Raw genomic sequence first — 16316 nt, 5'->3', positions numbered from 1 at the left:
TGGGATTTTTCTACCCCAAAAACATATATAATATGTTGGGGTTGCTGTAGAAAAATCATCACAAGTGCAATAAGTTAAAAACTTCCCTAAATGGAAACCTCAGCATATGCCAAATCTGGCATGTTCCGAATTGGAATAAAACAGAAATCCTGCAGGGAAAGCTAGGTGCACCCAAGCTGTACCCAGACGTTAGGCTAACTGGTAGGGCCGTGGGCCACGTGGCTGGATGTGTGTATGACCGGTGGGGCCAAGGCATCAGTGTCTCATGAAAGAATTAAAACCACCAAAAATTGTGGAGAGCCTGGGACCGAGGCGTCAGTGTCTCATGAAAGAATTAAAACCACCAAAAATTGTGGAGAGCCTGGGATTCGAACCCAGGTCTCCTGGTTGGAATCGCGGGTGTGCTACCAGTTGGGCTAGGACGGGGCTGCTGGTTTGGTAGGGGCTCGGCCCCTCTTGAGGCAACCTGAAGCGGGTACGGGTCCCTTCTCATCTGCAGCAGAGAAGTCGCCGGCGGTGCCTGCGTGCAACGACGACGACCACCGGAGCCAAAGGGTACCGGCGGGGGTGCGGGATAGGCCAGGGAGTGCGGGTGCAGCGGCGCATGCTATGGAAGGCGTGTGCGTGCGGGACTCGAGCACGAGCTCGATCTCACCTCGGGTACGACAGCGGCAAAACTGGACGAGGCCGCTGCTCCTTGCTTTCCAGCGCGGGCGAGCGCGTGAGGCAAGCGCAGTGAGGAGAAACACGACTAGTCTAGAACAGGAGCGTTGGGACGTGCGGGTGCGCTACAGCAAAGATACGCACAACAATAAACTTCAGGCTTCGTCGGAGCACTACGGGCGCGGCAAAGACACGGACCAGGCGAGTCCTACGGGTGCCTACATGCCATGGGATGGATGGGAGAGGGAGGTGCGTTACCAAGCTCACCCAAGGACACGATGGGGTCGACGGAGACGAGCCGGCGGCGACGAAGTGGAGCTCTGAACCTTGGTGCGGTCCTGACCGAGAGGAAGATGGAAGCAGAGGACGTCGAGGAACTTGTCGTCCGGGGCACCATAGTCCACGTCGTGGATGAAAACGACGATGAGGAAGAAGAAGAACACGATCTACGGGGTGGGGGTGGCCGGAGAGCACGCCGGCGACGAGGTCACGCTCTCAGGTGCACTCTAGACGGAGCTGTTGAGGTGGATCTGGTGGTTCTTCGCACCTGGCGGCGGTGATGAGAGGAAGAGGGAAACCCTAGCGGTGTGTGGACAAGGAGAGGGGTTAAAAGGGAGGCCAGAGCGACGGCTGTAGCACGGCGTCGACGCGGCCGTGACCATGTGCGAGCTCGGCACGAGCTTGACGAAAAGGTGAGGGGCGGGTGAGCTGTAGCCAGAGGCTGGCTAGTGGGGTCGCGAGGGACACGTGGGCGTACGGGCTCCTGGGTAGCGGGGCGGCTGGGTGAGAAATGGCGAGCGCGCAAGCGAGAGCAGGTGAGCGTGGCCGCGGCCTGGCTGGCTGCGCTGGTTGGGCTGGCGGGTGGAAAAAGGCCTCGGCTGGGCTGAGGCTGCTGGCTGCTGCTCTTTTATTCCTATTTGCTCAAACAGGAATAGAAACAGAAAAGCACAGGGTAAAAGGAGAGGAGTTTGAGAATAAAGAAAATATGCTCAAGCTCCTGGAATTGTGATCTATTTGAATAAATTGCATTGGACCTTTTTAGAGGTATAAAAATAAAACAAGTTCGAATTATATTCAAACTTGAGGCATTTTTGGACCTAACCAAAGCAACTCCAAAAGGGATGCAATATTACAGTGAGGGTGTAGGCATGGTACAAGATTTATAGGTAGAAGATGAACATTAAAAAAAAAAAAAAAAGGTGCACTTGCAAAAAAACAAAGAAAGGAAAGGAAGGAGAATTGGTGATGATGCAAGATTTATGCATTGAACATGCAACAACATAATATGTATGAGATCACAACATGCACATGATGAGGATGGAATGCAAAATGACAAGAGGCACAAATGCAATATGGTAAGGTGAGCATGACAATGAAAAGAGTAAACCACATAACCAAACAAGATGAGGCCAAACATGATAAAAACCCACAAGAATTGGATGAAGGTCAAGTTGATATATTGCCAAATTGGGACATGTTACATCTGGGGTGTTACAACACTCCACCACTACAAGAGGATCTCGTCCCGAGATCTAGGACTGAAAGAACTCCGGATATTCGGAACGGAGGTGATCCTCGCGCTCCCAGGTGGCTTCTCGGTCGGAATGGTGTGACCACTTCACTTTCAGGAATTTGATTGACTTGTTGCGAGTCTTGCGCTCGGTTTCTTCGAGAATAGCAACGGGGTGCTCATGATAAGAGAGATCTTCTTGGAGGTCGATTTCTTCGAAGTTGATAGTGCGTTCAGGAGTCTTGAAGCACTTGCGAAGCTGTGACACGTGAAACACATCGTGCACGTTCGTGAAGTTGGACGAAAGCTCAAGTTGATAGGCGAGGTTGCCTCTTTTGCCAATGATCTTGAAAGGACCCACGTATCTAGGGGCAAGCTTCCCTTTGATACCGAAGCGACGAGTGCCTTTCATTGGAGAGATGCGGAGGTAGACATGGTCTCCGATTTGAAAAGCCAAGTCACGGTGCTTGCTATCATAGTAACTCTTTTGGCGCGATTGCGCGGCTTTGAGATTCTCACAAATGACTTTGCACATTTCTTCGGCTTCTGTGATCAAGTTGTTGCCAAGAAGTTGGCATTCACCTGTCTCGGACCAATTGAGAGGAGTACGACACTTTCTACCATAGAGAATTTCGAATGGGGCCTTGCCCGAACTCGCTTGGAAGCTGTTGTTGTAGGAGAACTCGACATATGGAAGACAATCTTCCCACTTCATACTGAAAGAGATGACACAAGCCCTGAGCATATCTTCAAGGATTTGATTGACTCGCTCGACTTGGCCACTTGTTTGAGGATGGAAAGCTGTGCTGAAACGAATGTTGGTGCCCATGGCCTTTTGAAAGGAGTCCCAGAACTTAGAAGTGAAGATGCTTCCACGTTCTGAAGATATCAATTGTGGAATACCGTGAAAGGAGACAATTCTAGAGGTGTATAGCTCTGCCAGCTGAGCTGTTGTGATCGATTCTTTGATAGGAAGGAAATGAGCCACTTTAGTAAGCTTGTCAATGACAACGAAGATAGAGTCATTTCCACGCTTGGACTTAGGAAAACCAGTCACGAAGTCCATCTCGATATGGTCAAACTTCCATTCCGGAATAGCAAGAGGTTGGAGGAGACCAGCTGGTCGTTGGTGTTCTGCTTTCACCCTTCGGCAGACATCACATTCATTCACGAATTGAGCAATTTCTCGCTTCATTCGAGTCCATCAATACGACTGCTTCACGTCATGGTACATCTTTGTACTTCCAGGATGAATGGATAGGAGGGAATTGTGTGCCTCGTTCATGATGACTTTCCTTAGATCACCTTTGGGAACCACAATTCTATCCTCGAAGAAAAGAGTATCTTTGTCATCCAAGCGATAGCACTTGTATTTGGGAATGCCCTTGTCAATACAATGTTCCACCTTCTTCACCATGGTATCCAGGAGTTGTGCCTCACGAATTTGATCTTCCAAAGTAGGAGAGACTATGAGGTTGGCAAGAAAGCCTTGAGGAACAACTTGAAGATTCAGCTTGCGGAAGGCTTCACAAAGATTCGGTTGAAATGGCTTGAGAACTAGACTGTTGCAATAAGCCTTTCTGCTCAGAGCATCTGCAATCACATTCGTCTTTCCAGGAGTATATTCAATACTCGGATTGTACTCTTGAATCATTTCGACCCATCGAGTTTGTCTGAGGTTGAGGTTGGGTTGAGTGAAGATATACTTGAGACTCTTGTGATCGGTGAAAATGTCCACTTGCCTTCCCTATAAGAGATGTCTCCATGTTATCAATGCATGGACAACTGCCACCAACTCAAGATCGTGAGTGGGGTAGTTCTTTTCGTTGGGCTTCAACTGACGAGAGGTATAGGCCACAACTTTTTTCTCTTGCATCAACACAGCACCGAGACCTTGAAGAGAAGCATCACAGAACACTTCGAATGGCTTGGATTCATCAGGAGGAGTCAAGACAGGAGCTGTGACTAGCTTCTCTTTGAGGGTGTTGAAAGCGACGTCACACTCAGGCGTCCAGACATACTTGACATGCTTCTGGAGGAGCTTGGAAAGAGGCTTTGCAATCTTAGAGAAGTTCTCAACGAATCTTCGGCAATAGCTTGCAAGACCAAGAAAATTGCGGAGCTGCTTGACATTCTGAGGAGGTTCCCAATTCACAACTGCAGACACCTTCGCGGGATTAACAGCAATGCCCTTGGCGGAGATGATATGACCAAGATAAAGAACTTCATCAAGCCAGAACTCACATTTGGAAAACTTCGCATAGAATTGATGCTCTCTGAGCTTGTCGAGCACCAATCGCAAATGTTTGGCATGATCCTGCTTATTCTTGGAGAAGACCAAGATATCATCGAGATACACCAAGACGAATTCATTTGTGTAGGGGTTGAAGATAAAGTTCATCATTCGAGAGAAAGTTGGAGGAGCATTGACAAGGCTGAAAGACATGACAGTATATTCATAAGAACCATAGCTTGTTCTGAATGCTGTCTTGGGAATATCTTGTTCACGAATGTGAATCTGATGATAACCCATATGAAGGTCAAGCTTGGAGAATACTTTAGCACCTTTGAGTTGCTCGAAAAGTTCATTGATGTTGGGAAGTGGATACTTGTTCTTGATTGTCTTCTTGTTCAATGGACGGTAATCAACGCAAAGTCGGTCCGTGCCATCCTTCTTCTGGACAAAAAGAACTCCACAACCCCATGGAGATGAACTCGGTCTGATCAAACCCAGACGCTCTTGTTCATCGAGCTGTTTCTTCAATTCCTTCAGCTCCTTGGGTCCAAGCTTGTATGGGCGCTTGCAAACGGGTTCAGTTCCAGGCTCAAGATCAATAACGAACTCGACTGGCCGATGAGGAGGCATACCCGGAAGCTCTTCTGGAAAGACATCTTGGTACTCACAAACGACTGGAATTTGAGAAATAGCATCCTAGCGGTGTGTGGACAAGGAGAGGGGTTAAAAGGAAGGCCAGAGCGACGGCTATAGCACGGCGTCGACGCGGCCGTGACCATGTGCGAGCTCGGCACGAGCTTGACGAAAAGGTGAGGGGCGGGTGAGCTGTAGCCAGAGGCTGGCTAGTGGGGTCGCGAGGGACACGTGGGCGTACGGGCTCCTGGGTAGCGGGGCGGTTGGGTGAGAAACGGCGAGCGCACAAGCGGGAGCAGGTGAGCATGGCCGCGGCCTGGCTGGCTGCGCTGGTTGGGCTGGCGGGTGGAAAAAGGCCTCGGCTGGGCTGAGGCTGCTGGCTGCTGCTCTTTTATTCCTATTTGCTCAAACAGGAATAGAAACAGAAAAGCACAGGGTAAAAGGAGAGGAGTTTGAGAATAAAGAAAATATGCTCAAGCTCCTGGAATTGTGATCTATTTGAATAAATTGCATTGGACCTTTTTAGAGGTATAAAAATAAAACAAGTTCGAATTATATTCAAACTTGAGGCATTTTTGGACCTAACCAAAGCAACTCCAAAAGGGATGCAATATTACAGTGAGGGTGTAGGCATGGTACAAGATTTATAGGTAGAAGATGAACATTAAAGGAGAAGGTAAAAGGTGCACTTGCAAAAAAACAAAGAAAGGAAAGGAAGGAGAATTGGTGATGATGCAAGATTTATGCATTGAACATGCAACAACATAATATGTATGAGATCACAACATGCACATGATGAGGATGGAATGCAAAATGACAAGAGGCACAAATGCAATATGGTAAGGTGAGCATGACAATGAAAAGAGTAAACCACATAACCAAACAAGATGAGGCCAAACATGATAAAAACCCACAAGAATTGGATGAAGGTCAAGTTGATATATTGCCAAATTGGGACATGTTACATCTGGGGTGTTACAACACTCCACCACTACAAGAGGATCTCGTCCCGAGATCTAGGACTGAAAGAACTCCGGATATTCGGAACGGAGGTGATCCTCGCGCTCCCAGGTGGCTTCTCGGTCGGAATGGTGTGACCACTTCACTTTCAGGAATTTGATTGACTTGTTGCGAGTCTTGCGCTCGGTTTCTTCGAGAATAGCAACGGGGTGCTCATGATAAGAGAGATCTTCTTGGAGGTCGATTTCTTCGAAGTTGATAGTGCGTTCAGGAGTCTTGAAGCACTTGCGAAGCTGTGACACGTCAAACACATCGTGCACGTTCGCGAAGTTGGACGGAAGCTCAAGTTGATAGGCGAGGTCGCCTCTTTTGCCAATGATCTTGAAAGGACCCACGTATCTAGGGGCAAGCTTCCCTTTGATACCGAAGCAATGAGTGCCTTTCATTGGAGAGACGCGGAGGTAGACATGGTCTCCGATTTCAAAAGCCAAGTCACGGTGCTTGCTATCATAGTAACTCTTTTGGCGCGATTGCGCGGCTTTGAGATTCTCACGAATGACTTTGCACATTTCTTCGGCTTCTGTGGTCAAGTCATTGCCAAGAAGTTGGCATTCACCTGTCTCGGACCAATTGAGAGGAGTACGACACTTTCTGCCATAGAGAATTTCGAATGGGTGTTACTGGTTACTGGTTACTGGTCACCTGTCCCCAACCGTCCCCCGTTACAGGGTTCAATGTACATTAAGACCGGGTGTTACTGGTTACTGGTAACGCCAGCTATAAAGTGCTATTAATGATCTTTAAGACTACAGAGTGAACGCCTAACGTTGCCATCCTAAGTGACTCCAGGTCTTCTGAACTCCGAGTGATTTCTTGTACGGTCGAATGACTTCATCTTGGTCGAGTGAAATTGTGGGGTATCCGAGTGAGGTGACTGGTCGAGTGGGTTGCACTCCATGCTACTTCAGTCAGTATTTCTTGCTATACTTTGAGTGTCTCCGATTCTAGGGTAGTGACCTTGGGTAGGGCGTATAGGTCAGGCTTATGACCCTACCCTAGGTTCATGGCATCGTCACCATCTTCAAGCTTCAAGAGAAAATCGAGCACTTCCAAGCCCAGATCTATGACCTGCAAAACCAAAAAGGTGAGTATGAATATAGATTCAAGAGGATGAGTTTGGCTACAGATTTGAGGATCACGGAGACTTGATCATCCGTCTATGATGGTGAGCCTATGCCTTGGAAGACAGACAACAAGCCTACATCATCAACAACTCCATCATTACCACCTCCGAGGAAAGAGACATAAATACATGGGTATGGGCACTCCCCTTGGCAACTACCAAGCTTGGGGGAGGTACCCCGGTATCGTATCACCACCACACTTCTATCTTTACCATTTTTCTTAGTTTGATCCTTTTGGTTATATCTTGATCTAGTAGAATAAAGTTTCGGTTTGATCTAGCTTTGAGTTTTGTGTTGATCTCTATCTATGTAATCGAGTTTGTGAGCTATATATAATAAATATTAGTTTTGAGTCGAGGGCTTTGCTATCTTGCTATGATCTTGAGGGAATAAAAGAAAGAATAAAAATATCATATTGATATTATGGAGAGTAATGACTTTACATATAAAGAGTTTGATGAATAAAAGTTGTTGACAGTTGACAAACATAGTTTTGGTCATCATTGCAATTAATAGGAAGTAATAAAGAAACAGTGGTTTTCACATATAGATACACTATCTTGGACATCATTTATGATTGTGAGCACTCGTTAAAATATGACATGCTAAAAATTCGATGTTGGACAAGGAAGACAACATAATGGGTTATGTTTTCTTATATTCGAAAAAGTTAGATTGTCATGGATCATCCAACATGTTGAGATTGCCTTTCCCCCTCATGCTAACCAAATTCTTTGCACCAAGTAGAGATACTACTTGTGCTTCCAAACATCCCTAAACCCAGGTTTGCCATGAGAGTCCACCATACCTACCTATGGATTGAGTAAGATCCTTCAAGTAAGTTGTCATCAGTGCAAGCAATAAAAATTGATCTCTAAATATGTATGATTTATTAGTGTGAAGAAAATAAGCTTTATACGAGCTTGTGATATGGAAAAAATAAAAGCAACGGAGTGCATAATAAAGGTCCTTATCACAAGTGGCAATATAAAGTGACATTCTTTTGCATTAAGATTTTGTGCATCCAACCATAAAAGCGCATGACAACCTCTGCTTCCCTCTACGAAGGGCCTATCTTTTATTTTTATCTTCTACCTTCATACAAGAGTCATGGTGATCTTCACCTTTCCTTTTTACACTTTATCCTTTGGCAAGCACTATGTGTTGGAAAGATCCTGATATATATATCCACTTGGATGTAGGTTTTCATAAATTATTATTGTTGACATTACCCTTGAGGTAAAGGGTTGGGAGGTGAAACTATAAGCCCCTATCTTTCTCTGTGTCCGATTGAAACTTCATACCCATAAGTATCGCGTGAGTGTTAGCAATTATGAAAGACTAAATGATAGTTGAGTATGTGGACTTGCTGAAAAGCTCTTATATTGACTCTTTCCGATGTTATGATAAATTTAAATTGCTTCAATGATTGAGATCATCGTTTGTTAGTTTTCAATGAAGTTTCTGATTCATACTTTGCATTGTGAATAGATTGTTACTTTAGCATAAGAAATCATATGACAATATACATGTTGTTGTTCTAAAGATGATCATGATGCCCTCATGTCCGTATTTTATTTTATCGACACCTCTATCTCTAAACATGTGGACATATTTTTCGACATCAGCTTTCGCTGAAGGACAAACGAGGTCTAAGCTTGGGGGAGTTGATGCGTCCATTTTGCATCATGCTTTTATATCAATATTTATTGCATTATGGGCTGTTATTACACATTATGTCACAATACTTATGCCTTTTCTCTCTTATTTTATAAGGTTTACATCAAGAGGGAGAATGCCGACAGCTGGAATTCTGGCCTGGAAAAGGAGCAAATATTAGAGACATATTCTGCACAACTCCAAAAGTCCTGAAACTCCACGAAAGTCAGTTTTGGAATATATTAAAAATATTGGGCGAAGAAAGCACTAGAGGGGGGGCACACACCAGCCACGAGGGTGGAGGGCGCGCCCTACCCCCCTGGGCGCGCCCCTGCCTCGTGGGCCACCTGGCAGGCCCCAGATGCCCATCTTCTGCTATATGGTGTCTTTTGCCCTGGAAAAAATCATAAGGAAGCTTTTGGGATGAAGTGCCGCCGTCTCGAGGCGGAACCTGGGCAGGAAAAATCTAGGCCTCCGGCTGAGCTGTTCTACCGGGGAAACATCCCTCCGGGAGGGGGAAATCGTCGCCATCGTCATCACCAGCGATCCTTTCATCGAGAGGGGGTCAATCTCCATCAACATCTTCACCAGCACCATCTCCTCTCAAACCCTAGTTCATCTCTTGTATCCAATCTTTGTCTCAAAACCTCAGATTGGTACCTGTGGGTTGCTAGTAGTATTGATTACTCCTTGTAGTTGATGCTAGTTGGTTTATTCAGTGGAAGATCATATGTTCAGATCCTTAATGCATATTAATACCTCTCTGATTATGAACATGAATATGATTTGTGAGTAGTTACGTTTGTTCCTAAGGACATGGGAGAAGTCTTGTTATAAGTAATCATGTGAATTTGGTATTCGTTTGATATTTTGATGAGATGTATGTTGTCTCTCCTCTAGTGGTGTTATGTGAACGTCAACTACATGACACTTCACCATGATTTGGGCCTAGGGGAAGGCATTGGGGAGTAATAAGAAGATGATGGGTTGCTAGAGTGATAGAAGCTTAAACCCTAGTTTATGTGTTGCATTGTAAGGGGCTGATTTGGATCCATATGTTTCATGCTATGGTTAGGTTTACCTTAATTCTTCTTTCGTAGTTGTGGATGATTGCGAGAGGGGTTAATCATAAGTGGGATGCTTGTCCAAGGAAGGGCAGTACCCAAGCACTGGTTGATGACCCACAAGTGTATGGGGTCAATTGTAGCCCTTTTCGATAAGTAAGAGTGTCGAACCCAAAAGGAGCAGAAGGAAATGACAAGTGGTTTGCAGCAAGGTAATGTCTGCAAGTGCTAAAATTGTGAGTAGCGGAATAGTTTGGTAGCAAGATAATTTGTAACGAGCAAGTAACAATAGTAGTAACAAAAGTGCAGCAAGGTAGCCCAATCCTTTTGAGGCAAAGGACGGGCCAAAATGGTTTATTATGATCAGCAAAGTGTTCTTGAGGGTACGCGGGAATTTCATCTAGTCACTTTCATCATGTTGGCTTAATTCGTGTTCGGTACTTTGATAATTTGATATGTGGGTGGACCGGTGCTTAGGTGTTATTCTTACATGAACAAACCTCCTACTTATGATTAACCCTGTCGCAAGCATCCACAACTACAATAAAAGTATTAAGAATAAATTCTAAAGATAGCATTAAACTTTTGGATCCAATCGGTCCCTTACGGAATAGCGCATAAACTGGGGTTTAAGCTTCTGTCACTCTCGCAACCCACCATCTAATAACTACTCCACAATGCATTCCCTTAGTCCCAAATATGGTGAAGTGTCATGTAGTCGACGTTCACATGACACCACTAAGAGAATGGCAACATACATACCATCAAAATATCGAACACATATCAAGTTCACATGATTACTTGCAACATGATTTCTCCTGTGACCTCAAGAACGAAAGTAACTACTCACAAATTATAAACATGCTCAAGATCAGATGGGTATTAAATAGCATACTGGATCTGAACATATAATCTTCCACCAAATAAACCATATAGTAATTAATTACAAGATGTAATCAACACTACTAGTCACCCATGGGCACCAATCTATAGTTTTGATACAAAGATTGAACGCAAGAGATGAACTAGGGTTTGAGAAGAGTTGGTGTTGTGAAGATGTTGATGAAGATAACCCTCCCCAAGATAGGAGAGTTGTTGGTGATGATGATGACGATGATTTCCCCCTCTGGGAGGGAAGTTCCCCCCGTGAAATGGCTCCACCGGAGGGCAAAAGTGCTCCTGTCCAAGTTCCGCCTCGAGGGGGCGGCCCTTCATCCCGAATATCCTCCCTCTATTTTTTCTAGGTCAAAATCACTTATATACTAGAAGATGGGCACCGGAGGTGGGCCGAGGAGGGCAGCACCCACCAGGGCGCGCCTGGGCCTCCTAGCGCACCAAGGTGGGTTGTGCCCACCTGGTGGCCCTCCTCTGGCACTTATTTGCTCCAATATTCCTCAAATATTCCATAAAAAATCCTCGGGGAGTGTCGTGGATTTGTCACGGCAGATGTCCTTAGTGTCAGGACTTAGTCGCGAGGCCAACGCATCTATGTGGTAGCTTGAGAGGGGTTGAGCGGAATCGAGAGACGCAACACAAGACAGGGATTTAGACAGCTTCGGGCCCCGGGAAACATCATCCGGTAAAAACCCTACATGCTGTTTGAGGCTAGGTCTCATTATCATCACGAGGGAGTCGCCGTAAACCGGCTCTCCTCTTTGTGCCTAGCCCTAAGATTGTTTCTTCTTGCTTGTAGCTTCTCCTCTTTGGGGAGCCCTGCCCCTCCTTATATATGTTGAAGGGGCGGGTTACATGTGGAGTCCTATTAGGATTAGGACTAGTCTATCTCTAATGCAAACCGGATACAAGTCCTGGTCTTAATTCCTTGTAAGGTAAATATTCCTCATGCCTTTCCTCTTAAACCGGCCCACAATAGTTGAACCGGCCTTCATGAACCGCCAGACGGGCCACCGGGTCTTGTCGCTCCTCTGACCCGTCCGCCGGGTCACCAGTGAGTTACAACGTCCTGGCGGGTTGCTGGTAAATCGCCAGGTTTGGGCGGGTCACCAGATGAATATCGCCAAGTGCCAGCGGGACCTCAAATAATCCGCCAAGTCCGGCCGGGTTAACTTCCGGCCGGTTTACACCGCGGGGTATATCCCCGACATTAGCCCCCAAGTTTAGCTTGGATTTATCCATGGTAAACTTATGCTGCAAAATAAACACTAGAACAAATTTGGCAGGTTGTGCTCTGGGTTAAGAATTCTTGTAGACCGGCACCTGATTGTCCTTAAGTCCTTGTCATTTCCTCCTTCTAGAAAATCCGGGTCAATAACCAGCTTCATACTCAAATTGCTGATGTTGGCTTCTTATAGAAAAAATATTGTGAAGAATAATCCACTTGAGTCGGCTTCCAAAACGCCGGTTTAATAAATATTGGTCTTGAAGTACTCATCTGACATTCAACCGGTTTGAAGATGCAAAATTTGCCGGTTTTATCATTGCCAAAGACTATCGGGTTATAAAAACTTGATAATTTCGAGTCATGATTGTTGCAGACACCGGTTCATGATTGTTGCCAATGCCAGTTCATGATTATTAATGACGCCGGGTTGCAGCCACAGGGTCATAATGATTGGTGACGCCGGGTCAACCTAGTTTGCTCAATCAGAGAATTTGAAAATATTTCTTCAATAATAATATAATACATGTAGCCCCCAAGTCTTGAGCAGAACAAAGTGATTGCTTAAGACTTGCTTCAATATAAATACTGCCACTTAAGAAGAAATCCATGTTGTTCATCCCAGTCACTTAGTAAAAACTGAATACTCCATATAATGTAGCCCCCAAGTGCCGGGTTGTCATGCTTGCAGCAACCTGGGACTTGTAATTGTCTTATACTCATAAAAACTTCAACCAGTGTAGCCCCCAAGGGCCGGGTCATTATGCAATAATGAGCAGGGACTTTGTAGGTATAATCATGTAGATTTGAGCAATGATGTGTTGCCCCCAAGGGCCGTCTCAGTAAGATAATATTAAGCTGGGACTTAATATATACTTCAATGAAAATAACATCATATGATGTAACCCTCATCATGGGACTTGAATCTACGTCCACAAGGTTAAGAGCCTTGTGCTTTACCAACTGAGCAGTGGACTCTTCAATATAATGAATAAAAAGCTTTGTACCTTCAACTGTTGACAGGAGCAATTGGTAGCCCCCAAGGGCCGACTCATTATAATGTGATGAGTCGGGTCTTCAATAATATGAGCAAAAAATTACTTTGCATTAGCCCCCAAGTGTCATAGTGCATGCTTGCAACGATATGAGACTTGCACATTTGATGTAATCTCAATTTAAATAATGTAGCCCCCAAGTGCCGGGTCGTAAGCCTGTAGCGACTCGGGACTATTCCTTCCATTGTAGAATAAAATCATATCCATTGATAAATGATAGCCATTGCGCTAAAGCGACTTTGAAAACCTTAATCATAATACTGGTTATTGATAACCATAATAGAAATCCAGCCATGTTGGCTATTAAAGATAACATAATCTGGTATGAAAAACCTTATTCATTCAATATCATAATGAAAATTCAGCCAAGTTTGGCTATTTGAATAATATAACCCAATGATTTATAAGCGCATGATTCCAATGGCGCAATCCAAATATGTACTGGCGACTTATAGTCCAAAGCCAGGCCGGTTTAATAAACTCCGGATAATTTATCATCATGCTTTATTCAACTTGACTCTGCATACAACAAGTTTAAAGTGTCCTGGCGGTTTACCGCCGGACGGGTCATAATGCCCAACATATAACCCAGGTTTATAACCAAGGATGCACTTAAGAATAATCAATGAAATATATCATACATGTGACATTGAATCACATCATTGGTTTACCAACTTTTTGTAGTAAGGGTGATAACCCCAATCTTGAGTAAGGATAACTCCTTTTATACTGTGTCGGTTTATGATAAAACCGTACCGGGTTGTGATAAACACCAGTTTAACCATATATATAATACTGGCGACTCGTAGTCAAACCAGATCGGGCGGATAGTCTCCGGATTATGATTTGATCATGTACTGACAATTTGTAATTGAAAGTCAAGCCGGGTTAATGAACACATGTTTACTCCATAATAAGATGGTAACATAAAATCAAACCGGGCAGATAGTCTCCGGTTTAGGATTTGACCGTGTTCCGCCAATTTTGTAATTGACAGTTTGAAACGGATTAACAATGTCGGTTTAAAAATGCAACAAAAATCAAATAACAGTTATGAAGAAAATATGGAAGCAAAGGCAATGATAAGACCGTTTGCAAAAAGAGGCTTTACTGAGCCGATCAGATGGTGTTACCATGGTCGGACACGACCAAGCTCCCATAAGGTGTAGCTATGGTTCAAGTCAGCCAGGTCCCCAACTGAAACCGTGGCATTATGCCGATCAAGTGGCGTGGCAATGGTTTGGGTTCGACCAAGCCCCCAAGTGACTCTATGGCCTTAGGCCGATCAAGAGGCGTGACTGGTTCAGACTTGACCATGTCCCCAAGTGATCTGGTGGCTTTCGCCTATCAAAAGGTGTTGCATTGGTTCGGACACGACCAAGCCCCCAAGTGATGTTGTGGCACTAGGCCGATCAAGAGGCGTGGCTATGGTTCGGATACGACCAAGCCCCCAAGTGATCAATAATATGATAAGCCAATAAGGCATGATACCCATGTTTGGACCGTGCATCATGGCAGCAGGTCCTCTTTGGCACCCTTTAACTTTTTGCAAGAGATAAATCCTTCTTGAACCGGATATTGAGAGCTTCAAAGCTTTGTGGGAGACATCTTTCCCTTGAACCGGATTGTAAACCGGAATCTTCATTTTCAGCCGGAAATTTTCTGACGGCCTTTAAACTCGAATTTGCGAGAAGTTAATTCCTTTTTGAACCGGAAATTCTTAAACCGGATTTGAGGGCTTCAGTGAGACTGACTTCCCTTGAGCCGGATTTTAAACCGGAATCCTTTCTGATGACCCGGAACTTCTTCATTGAGCCGGGATTTTGTAATTGTCATATACTTTCTAAGCCGGAAATTTTCTGACGGACTTCAAATAACAGTAGCCTCCGGGACCGGGTTATCTTTCCCTCCATCGTCCTGGGCTTCTTAAATTTGCTGAAACTGGCAAGATTTGCTTAGTCATGTCATCTTAGCCCCCGAGTCTCAAGGTGACTCGAGGAGTTGGCTTGAAACTCTCCATATTTGACCGCGATATAAACCGGCATAACTTGTATATCATTGGTGTTGATAACACGATGTGAATCCACAGAAGGTTGTGATGACTGCGGCGGGTTATAAATGATCACGTATGAGCCGTGTCAGCAACTCGGCCAATGGTTCATTCCAACTAGCGATTTGAAGTTAACCAAACTGTAGTGGCGGCGACTTGTGCGCCTGCCCATTGAGCCATCCAGTGTAGACGGCGGTTGATAGTATATGATAATTTGCCTCCATTTTGAAAGAAAACCGGGCTACCCAAGCTGTGACTTGCTCATGCAGACAGGTGCGGCCCGGTATGTCGATGTAGACCAGGCCGCGAGAGACGGACGACAAAAACGACCGCAACATCAGAGGCAGCTCGGATAGATGAGTCGGCCGTGGCATTGTAAACCGGTGCGGACGGGGAAGATCGGCACCGGTGTCGTAAACCGGCACGGACGGGCGAGTTAATCGCGTCGTTTTGATGTAGTGAACAATTGTCCTGCATCAACAATATTGCAGACCAAGGAAAAGATAAACTGCTTTTTGACAAAAATAATATGTGCCAATAAAATATATTTAAAATGGATATCACCTGATGTGCCAGGCCAGAAATAATCCGCCATGAAGTTGATGATCACTAGGTTAAGTTGAAATCACTCACGAGTGAGTCGGCCGTGGGAGCAGACAGATGAGCCGGGCGCGGTGTTGTAGGCCGGCATGGACAGGTGAGTCAATCGTAGGCGCAGTAAGCCGCGTGGACGGCGAGTCGATCTCGAGCATGGTCCCAACGAGCTGACGTAAACCGGGCCACAAGGGTGGCGACTTGTGCATGTTCATTCACCGGGCGGTATGACACAGACGAAACGCCGGTGCAGAACGCTGCTATCGCGTGCTTCGTACCCGTAATATAATACCTCATTAGTAATGAACAATTGTCCTGCATCAAAAATATCGCAAGGCAAAGTAATTGTTCACACAAAAATTAATATGTGCTGAAATAAACCAGACGGATATCACCTGATTCATCTGGACGACAGATGATCCGTACGCAGGGTAGGAATTAACTTAGATATATGAGTCACCAGCACTTCTTCCCTCTTTTTCTATCTTGATAGTGGCTCTTGACCTCTTCATGAGAAGTAGCACTTGAAGACGAAGCAGTAGTTGGCCTCCTTTTTTTTAGCTGCACGTAACATGTACACAGTGCAGAT

Source organism: Triticum aestivum, chromosome 3B (genome assembly GCF_018294505.1).
Source record: "Triticum aestivum cultivar Chinese Spring chromosome 3B, IWGSC CS RefSeq v2.1, whole genome shotgun sequence".
Lineage (NCBI taxonomy): Eukaryota > Viridiplantae > Streptophyta > Magnoliopsida > Poales > Poaceae > Triticum > Triticum aestivum.
This window is presented reverse-complemented; position numbering follows the sequence as displayed.